Source organism: Quercus suber, unplaced genomic scaffold, assembly GCF_002906115.3.
Source record: "Quercus suber isolate HL8 unplaced genomic scaffold, Cork oak 2.0 scaffold_532, whole genome shotgun sequence".
NCBI classification, from domain to species: Eukaryota; Viridiplantae; Streptophyta; class Magnoliopsida; order Fagales; family Fagaceae; genus Quercus; species Quercus suber.
The window spans coordinates 327,583-337,969 of NW_027069980.1; the positions used below are offsets into that span (position 1 = coordinate 327,583).

The window sequence follows — 10,387 nt, forward strand, 5'->3', positions numbered from 1 at the left end:
GCAAAAAACAAGGAAACAAGCTAGCAGACAAGCAAAGAAAGAAATAAAGGAGATAGGGAAAGCATGCAAAGAACATACTAACAAAAAGAGCCAAACGGGGACAAACAAAGCATGCTAAGCATATGAAAGGGCAAACAAGCATGTTATCAAATAAAAGAAGGTGTCCTAGGAGGACAAATATATGTTTGGATTGAGTGTCCATAGATCCATTAGATTGGAGTATGGACAACACAAGCAAGCAAAGATGCGAAGAAGCAAAGAAAGCCAAACGGGTGGCACAAAACAAGCAAGACAAGCATATCAACATTGCACGGAGTGGAGAAAGGTGTGTATTAAGCACACCAACATCACAGAGGTTTATCTCACAAGTGGTTACATCCAAACAAGCTCTAGGAGGGATAGATGTAACCATACAAGCAAATGACCCCAAAGACTGACAAGCACAAGCCCACGGAGGACACAAAGCATGGTAAAGCCTAGATCTAGACATGCAAACATGGAGATAAAGCATAGAAGCAAGCAAGCAAGCAAACATTCATAAAAGAAATTATCCAAACCCTTTAATATAGTCCTAGGTGTATGGGTGTAGGCTTAGACCATGGGATCTAGGTCTGCTCCCTACCAACAAGGGCCAAAACACAAGAAAGAGAGAAATGAGGGAGAAAAAGGGTTTTAGAAGCACATAGCATAGCAACCTAAGTACATAAACATGACACAAAGCACATAAACACATGGATCTAAGCGCAGGCTCGTAGATTTAAGCATAAACATGGCATACAGGCATGTAGATCTAAGCATCAACATGGAAAGGAGCCTAAAATCATGTGGATCTAAGCACAAACATTAAATTTAGACATATCCTAACCTTCTTAGGCTAGGCTAACAACATCAAAGTAGCAAAATCATGGCAAAAGCAAGGAAACATGCTAGAGAAACCATAAAACATGCTAGGAAGCAAGAACATGCTAGGAAAGGCAATAAAACATATTATTGAACAAGAAAAAGGTAGAAAAATCTATAGAAAGAAAATGGTGTGAACTGTAGTTAAAAAGCTACATCCACACCCCTAAACTTCAAATCCAAGGTATGGAGCCAAGGAGAGGAAGATTGGGTGCAAGAACACTACCTTGTGATTGTGGAGAAAAAAGAAGAATCAATGGTGTTTGGATGTGTTTGGGAGAGAAATTAGAGAGAAGAGAGAGAGAGAATTTGCCTAGAAAGTTGCCCAATTTTTTTTTTTTTTTTTTTGGGGGGGCAAAATGAGAGGTCTGGAAGCATTTATAGTTGAATTCTGACCCTTTAGCTTCCAGCGGCCATATAATGTGTGCCGGCCATCGCCGTTGGCCACACAAGGGCTGCCAGCCACCTCTACTGACATCAGTAATTCTAGCTTTTTCTGGTTTAGTTTCAAATGTGTATTTGAAAGTCTTCCTAGAACTGAAATGAGCTGATCTTGTTGTCCTTGGAAATATTTGGATGTCTAGTTTCCAGAACACTAAAAAAATTAGAAATCAAACGGTTAAATCAAAAGTTATGATCTTGGGAAGTGTGCTGACGTGCTTTGCAAGGTTTTTTAGATATCTTAATCATTTTAACTCCAATTTTGACCCATGAATAGTTGTTGGAAAGGGAATTTGATAATCTTCACAATGGAGTTGGTTACAACCCATTCTGATGGTTGAATTAAAATTAGGGTTTTTAGGGCCCATGAGAGTCAACGTCGAGTCAAACTCTATCAAACTTTGTCAAAGTTGAAAAAAATCTTCGAGTGGCTCAGGTTTGATGTAAAAGCATGAAAACTAATGTTTCAGGTGGACTTTGACCTCATTTGACTTTCGGTTAACCCAGGGTTGTTGATGGGCATTTTGGTCAATTTGATCGAGAAAGGCATTTTGAGTGCTTCAATGCTTGAACGAGTTGAGCCATGTCAAGTTAGATGTTTCCACGGCCCCATGGAGAAAAGATAATACTTTCGGAATTTCCATGGTTTGGCACGCAAATTGAGGGCAGACAAAATATAGTATTTACAACTACCCTTCTTTATTTGATATCTTGCGTGTAATGAGAGGTGTCGGATAAAAAACGTAATTTCGCATTTTTTTGCCCCAAAATTGCGTGCAAAAATCGCACTATTCATGGATCGAGACCAGTTTTACTTGACAAGGTTGAGCTGCTATAGCTGGTCCGAATAAATTTTCTAGCTTAGTCCTTGGAACTAGGCAAAACACTCTGTTTTTTTTTTTGGTTCAAAGGTTAACCAATAAACGTTGACCAAGTCAACGCTGACCGACAGCCATACAATGTGCGTCGGGTAGACCTGGCGGCCACACAAGGTGCACCGGGTTGCCCAAGCTGTACAAGGGCCTATAAAAGGGGTCCCGAGGCTTCTTTTTGACCATTTCAACTCCATTTCTCTAATTTCTTACTTCTACAAAGTTCTCTAGAGCAAGTCGCGGTTTAGCGGGTCTCGCTTTCAGCTTTAGTTCGCAGCTTTAGTCTTTTGTTTTGCGCTTGAGGTCAGTGTCTATTTTCTCTCTCTTCTTATTTTCTGCAAATATGTTAGCAGCAAAAAAACTAAGAAAGCATTCTAGAATTTATTTTATTATTTTTTGGCATTTTGTGCATATATATATATTTTATCATTTATGCTATGATGATGTTGGAAAATATATCTGTTCACATGTTTAAGTAGCACAAGCAAACTTGCATATGTTGGATGCTAAGAGAACACATGAAACTCTATGAAAACTAAAAGAAAAGCTAGGTAAATATGAGAGACTATGCATGATAAAGATGGAAAATTTGGAGAGAATTGAAAATGTGAAAACAATGTGATTTTGAGATGGAAGTAATTTTGGAAACGTAGGATTAAATGACAACCACCGGATATAAAGCCTGAAAGATGGATAGGATTAAACAACTGCCGTTGAATATAAACCCTGAAAGAGATTAAATGACCGCCGCTGAATATAAACCTTGGAAGAGAATAAACGACCGCCGCCGAATATAAATCTTGAAAATATGGATAGGATTAAACGATTGCCGCTGAATATAGACCCTAAAAGAGATTAAACGACCGCTACAGAATATAAATCTTGAAAAGATGGATAGAATTAAACGAGTGCCGCCAAATATAAATCCTGAAAGAGGATATATGGTTGAAAAGGCCAAAGATATAAAGGATACCCTCTTATTGATAGGATCTAGGATCTCTCTAAGTGTGGGTAGGCTCCCAAGAACTAAAGGGATAGATCAGTAGGTCACTCATAACTAGGTGAGCCATGATTCCATCCTTGGGCCTAAATGGACCATAGTGGATAGGATTAAACAACTGCTGCCGAATATAAACCCTGAAAGAGATTAAATGACCACCGCTGAATATAAACCCTGGAAGAGAACAAACGATCGTCGCCGAATATAAATCTTGAAAATATGGATAGGATTAAACGAGTGCCACTGAATATAGACCCTAAAAGAGATTAAACGACTGCTGCAGAATATAAATCTCGAAAAGATGGATAGGATTAAACGATTGCCGCCAAATATAAATCCTGAAAGAGGATATATGGTTGAAAAAACAAAAGATATAAAGGATACCATCTTATTGATAGGATCTAGGATCTCTCTAAGTGTAGGTAGGCTCCCAAGAACTAAAGAGATAGATCAGTAGGTCACTCACAACTAGGTAGACCATGATTCCATCCTTGGGCCTAAATGAATCATAGTTTGGTGGCAAACCATTAATGTACTTAAGGTCCATTATAGGCAGTGACACAAATTATGAGTTGGTGGATAAACTCCGGAAGACTTTGGCCCAAATGGAGCGTACTCATCTTCGCACTCATCACTAACCGGGGTGAAAGGTACAAAAAGAACCAGGTGAAGTGTGTGCAAAAAAATATTGAATAAGCCTTTATTAAGATTAAGAAATAAGACAAATTGGAATCAAACTTTCTATCCCCAGTGGAGTTGTCATTGTGGGCACAACGGGAAGGGGAGTACGCCTTGACCGAGTGGACCGGGGTGAAGAAGGAAAATGGAGTCACCACCTAGATTAGGTCAATGAGCCATAAATATAACGCCCTTCGTGAAATGACTGATCTACTACCAAAGCACGTGTCTGGAATTTAGGTACGAGAATGGGAAGGTGTTAGGCACCTAACCCTATCCAAACCGTGGGTTGGCTTCCATTCATTGTATTTTACATCTTAATCTTATGAAAGGTACATTCAACCTTTATCATTCTAGACTCACACACACAAACACACTAGCATACATCTAAGCATACAACATGGCATTTTCATCCCAAACCCTAACATACATCTATCATGTATCTCATCATATCTTAAACCCTAGCATACACCCTTCATACATGGCAATATATCATATTCAAGGCAGAAAACATAGACACGATAGCAATCAAACAACATGTTATAGGCATCTAAACATCAAGAACACATCATTCAACCAAGCATGTTCACACTCATCCTCAAGGTAAAACCATATGCATGTCCACATGAATGCATGACTCACCTCACTTACCTTACTGCACCATAACACCTATGAATCAATACAAAATCATGTTATATGCATGACAAGGCGAAGAGATTAAAACTTTAAACTATCATACCAAGGGAGCATAAAATAGACAAGGCAGAGGCATATTCTATAAGTAAAATAAAGAAATAGGAGCAAAAATGTTCAGATTAGGGTTTATGGGCATGAGTATGCATGACCTACGTGCGTAACCCAGTTGTATGTGTTCCCATACTTTGAGTGTGCGTGTGCATGCAATAAGCATGCGTACACATACACACCTAAAACCCTAACCCAGAAACACAAGAATACAACAAAATAGAAACTTTAAATCTAGCAACCTAGCATGCTCAAAAACAGAAAAGGAACATAAACCTAAACTAAACAAGCATGTTATAACACAAACAAACAAGAAAAATAAAGAAATGAATATCAAAATAGGGCAAAGAAAAAGAAAAGGAACTAGGACATTGTACCTCAAAACAAAGAAGTGATTAGTAAATTTGAAACTCAATGATCAAGGCCAGAAAAGGCCTCAATCAGAAAAATATTGACTTAAGAATGTTTTGTAAAAAACTCTCTTTGATTCATTATTTCTAGTGAATCTTGTGTTTTCCTTTAAGATTTTCTATGTCTTTTGAAAAGGTACCTGTTGATGCCTCACAGCAGTTTAACCACCCATCGTGGCGACGCTCATGCACTTAAACATACAAGCTCAAAGCTTGGGTGCTTTGAAGAAGGAATAGCTCTAGTGTGTGACTAGAAAATGAGTCAATTTTAATTGAGTTACCAAAGGTAAGTGAAGTCGCCACTAATCATTGGGTTTTTTATTAGGTGTGATTGGTCACCTGACTCTATTTGATTTTATTACCAATCCTAAACTAAGAAAAATGTCATTTTTCCTAATCTAATACAGATGAGTAAAAAATCTTGATTCTTGAGTTCGGAAGGCTGGTTACATGTAGGGAATGTGTTAGGCACCCCACAACGCCTATCTGTAAACAGTCCTTTATTTTGGTAAAATCTTAATTTAAGGACATTGGCAATTAAAAACAAGCTATTGGCACTAGCTTTTGAGGCTTTAAATGAATTGGGCTTTGAGGTTTGGTTTTGGAAAGAGTGTGGTCTTGATCAATGCTTCCCTAGTGTGTTTGGAATTGTTGCCGAATTTCCACAACAAAAATTCAGCAGCATTTCAACTTACTTTCGTAGCAAAAATTTGGCAGAACTTTGCCTCAGGTGCGTCATAGCACGAAAATGCTATTCTCACCAAGCATTCGCAGTGAGAATATGGCAACGGAGGTGCCTTATTTTCACGGTGAAAATATGGCAGAGTTTCACTTGTGGGGTGATATGGCACACTAGCAAGGTTTCACACCTATGTATACGGCGCATGCCAACACGCTTGTGCTAGGATGATCTGGAGCCCTTCAAAGCATCAAGCACATTGATGCGTGTCACATACATAGACAAGCTGATGTCACTTAGGTGACATAGATCAAGACACTCTCACCACAATGATCATGCACCCTGTTGGAGTTAATCCAGATGGAACCAAGAAGCAGGTTTCCTCAGCCTTCAGAACTTCATTACCACTTCACTTTCAAAGAAATCCTAGCAGTCAAACGTGGGATTTAGCATAAGCATAGCATAAGCATACACCTACAACAATTGTCTTGGCATATACCTACACTACAAGGTTAAAAGCACTCATGACTTGAGAGGTTTGTTCACATAGCCACAAGAGTCCATACAAAGTACATGATCATCCACACACGAGCATGTATATATATGTCTGTGTGTGTGTGTGTGTGTGTGTGTATACATCATGAACACTGTTATCACACAAAGCTGGAAAGTAAAGCAGACATTGCCAACATTCCAAGGGTATGGCCCAACAAGGTACAGGAAATGTAAAACAGACATTGCTATACTTAGGGAACATGGCCCAAGCAAATTACAAGAAAGATAAAGGGTACATGGAGAGGGAACCCTAATACATGATTCTAGGGAAAAGGCTAAGAGAAAGGGAGAAAGAAAACCACTTAGGGAGGCCAAGCCTCCTAATCACTAAACATTACCCTCTTTGAGCTTGCAGCTTCTTGTTTGCATTCTTGCCCGTTTTGCTTGCACCTAGGAGGCCATGCCCTCACTCCAAATGTCCTCGCTCTAAGCCTATACATGCAATGACAATGGAAACAAGCCAGCAGATAAGCAAAGGAGATAGAAAAAGGGTAAAGAAAGCATACAAAGAGACACACCAACAAAGAGAGCCAAACGGGGCAAACAAGCATGTTAAGTGCATGAAGGGGCAAACAAGCATGTTATCAAACAAAATGTGGTATCCTAGGAGGACAAATGTAGGTTTGGATTGAGTGTCCATAGTTCCACTGGATTGGAGTATAGACAACACACGTGCCATCAAGAAAAATTCCTAAAAGGGACTTAGGGTATCAAAGACAGGTGTGAACTCACATGAGATAGTAGGAATTAGACTTGATGACAAAAGCAAGCAAGGACTCATGCATGACCATGTAGGCAAACGTGCAAAGATGCAAAGAGAGTCAAACGAGTGGCATAAAGCAAGCAAGGCGAGCATATCATCATACATTGCGGAGGAAAAGGTAGGCGTCAAGCAAACCGGCATCACAGAGATGCGTTCTCACAAGCGATTACATCCAAACAAGCCACAAGAGAGACAAATGCAACCACACAAGCAAGTGGCCCCAAAGACCAATAAGCACACACCTACGGAGGACACAAAGCATGGCAAAATCTAGATCTAGGTAGGCATACATGGATATAAAGCATAGAAGCAAGCAAGCATACACATGCAAAAAGGAAATGATCCAAACCCTTTAATGCAAACCTAGGCGTATAGATGTAGGCCTAGACCTTAAGATCTAGATCTACACCCTACCTAAGGGCCCAAAGCGCAAGAAAATGGCATAAATAAGAGATATAAAGCTATTACAAGCACGAGACATAGCATCCAACCAAAGCATTAAGCATATGGACTGGGCAAGAAGCATAAACAAATATACAAAAGCTATAAAGCACTCAAGCATAGCACATGATTATTTCATCCAAAGGTAGGCATGACGCTACAAGCATGAACATCATATAAACTAGAAAAGCAATTATCTTAAATGGAAACAAGCAAAAAGTGTGGATTTAAAGATGATTGAAAGACCTTGCAAGTTGTTTGAATGCCTTCAAATAACTTCCAAAAGGTTTAGGAGCCTCTTTGTAATTTTGAAAAGATGGAGGGCTTTATTGCAATTTTAGAAATATTTAGGTCCAAAACATAATTTTGGAAATTTTTGGATCAAAATGCAATTTTGAGGAAAACTAGGGTCAAAATGTGAATATTGGAAAGTTTCGAGTCAATAAGTTATTTTGAGTAAGTTTAAGCAAATATGGGAAAAAAGTATTAGGATGCAAGTATGAGAAAAATGATTAAAACGTGAATGTAGAAAATATGATGGCATTTTATTAATTAAAAGAAAACATGTATGGACCCTTTTATTTATAAAGATGGGTTGAAAGTGTTTAAAACATGTACAAGGGATTTAAACCAAAGTGGGCTGATAATTTATAAAATATGAGATGGGTTTCAAAGGAAACATGGGCCAAAGCCGAAACATGTGAACAAAAGAAGGGCCCAAGGCCTCAAAAGGCTACAAGGCTGGTGTGCTAGTGTAATGGCCCTAAGGCCATCCACAGATCGGGCTTGAAGCCCTAGACTTAGGACCAGACCAGGTAAGAACCAGGCCATATGGATCGAATCACAAAGCCTGGCCTTCTTAAATTTCCCTAAACCCTAGCCGTACTCCTTATGTTGTCTAGAATCTTCCTCTCTCTTACCTTCTGCTTTGAGCTTCTCCATCGGACCTCCATGGCTTGAGCTACTTGAGCTCACATCTTTGAATCAGCACCGCCACCACTGGTGAATTGCTCCTCATCAAGAACCCTCCACAAGCTCTCACTAAACCCGAGCTCTCTTTAATCTTTGAAACTCTCTCCCCCATCAAGCTTTCACTAAACCTGAGCTCTCCCTTATCGGACCACGATGGCCGAGCAAGCCCTTGAGTTCAGACTCCGGTCTAAGCCTACTTTTATTTCTAAACTTCGACTTCTCTCTCTTCGATCCAAACTCGGCAGGGCTTCCCTATTCCATAAAGGAACCCAACCAATCTAACCATGAGGATGGTTTCCTATATCATCACTTTGACCTTCTCTCTGTCTAAACCTGAACCAAGATCTCACTCTCAACCTCAAAATCCACTTTTGATGTACCACCTACGAGGGCACTAGACAGCACATGATTAGCTAAACAAGGGCGTGAAGACCAAGGTCGTTTTAGATCAACCAAGCACTGAGATGATGGTGGTGCGTCGACTCAAAGAGCAATGTGTGTGCGCATGAATAGCACTAGACCGTGGTAGCCTTATAGTGGCGTTTTTAATCTCTATAGTGACGTTTTAAAACTCCGTAGCGGCGTTTTTTTGCAAAATTTTTTCTAAGTGCGATCATGTTTTAAAGTCCTTTAGCGGCGTTTTATAGAACTCGAGTTTTTAAAACTTGATTTTTATGTTAATTTTTTCACAAATATACTTACAAATCGAGACTTAAAAACTCGAGTTTTATCTTAAAATTCGAATTTTAGACACGCGAGATGTTATTTTTTAACATTTTTTTACACCGTGACAACTTACTAAATTTTTTAATATTTATTGTTATTTAGAAATAAAATTCCTTGACGATGGTTGTTCTTGCCATTGTTGGTTCTGGCTTGTAGTTGCTTATGTTGATGCTTAGCTAAAAGGGAAACACAATAAGTAAGTTAGATTCTCAAGTTAAACAAAAAGAAAGAGAAAAATAGTAGAAAAAGAGAGGAAAAAACACTGATTCTTTGTTGTTGTATCTGCTTCTTCTTCTTTTTCTTCTGTCTTTTGTTGTTCCTTTGGGGTTCTTGCAATAAGCTTTTAAGGTTTTTGGGGTGATTTTGTTGGGTTTTTTTGGGATGCTTCTCTTAGGTTGAAGATGAAGGGACAAGGGAGAAAAATAAGAGGGGGCTAGAAAGGATTTTCTTCTCTCTCTACCTGTGGGTTTCCAGGGGATTTTCTTGCAATGAGTGAGTACCGTCCTCCTGAGGTAAGGAATTTTTGTGTGTATCCTTGAGTCCTGCATGCCATCCAAGCACTCATTGTGTGCTGGCTAAGAATGAGCTGGCAAGGTCGGCAGATATGTCCAAAATTGGCCACTTTGGAATACTCTAGAACCAAATATAAGTCATTTCTGATCAATCCATCATTCATTTTTGACACTAATTGATAATCAACAGACCTTAAACAAACTCAATGAAATGTTAGGATAGTTTAGATAAATTCATCAAGTGATAAACATCATGGGACCAAGTTAGAATAAATGTGAAACTGTCGGACCCAATTAAAACTAGTGATGAGCATTTCTTGATAAATCTTACTAACTTCCTACATCAAATGGTAATTTTGAGCATGTGCCAAGATTAATTTCTATCCCAAATGCAGCTCACTAGAGCAATCTTGCAAACTCCAGTAATACGTTAGATATGATTTTTAATGCATCTCGAGAGGAAACAATTATTAATTTAAGAAATAAAACACATTTTAATGGCAAACCCTAAATTGACAAATTTCTCATTTTCACAACAAATCAATCAACTCAAACCTAATTTTTGCCTTTGGATATTAAAATGAATGGAATTCTGATATGTATAATGTCACGTCAAAAAAAAAACGATGAGACCCTTGACTTAAAACTTGGGTTTCCAACCAAATTTGAGGTTGGACAAAAAAAAAATTTATAG

The 10,387-nt window shown here is 38.7% G+C and overlaps 1 long non-coding RNA gene across 1 annotated transcript; it reads right to left on the reverse strand.

The window, feature by feature from the left end:
• Nucleotides 1-6,390: 6,390 nt before the first annotated feature.
• Nucleotides 6,391-9,795, reverse strand: LOC136063476 (uncharacterized). The gene is made up of 2 exons (XR_010625125.1): nucleotides 8,404-9,795; nucleotides 6,391-6,711 (listed from the first exon to the last, which is right to left on the reverse strand). It is a non-coding gene; the product is annotated as an uncharacterized LOC136063476 (long non-coding RNA).
• Between the last annotated feature and the right edge of the window lie 592 nt (nucleotides 9,796-10,387).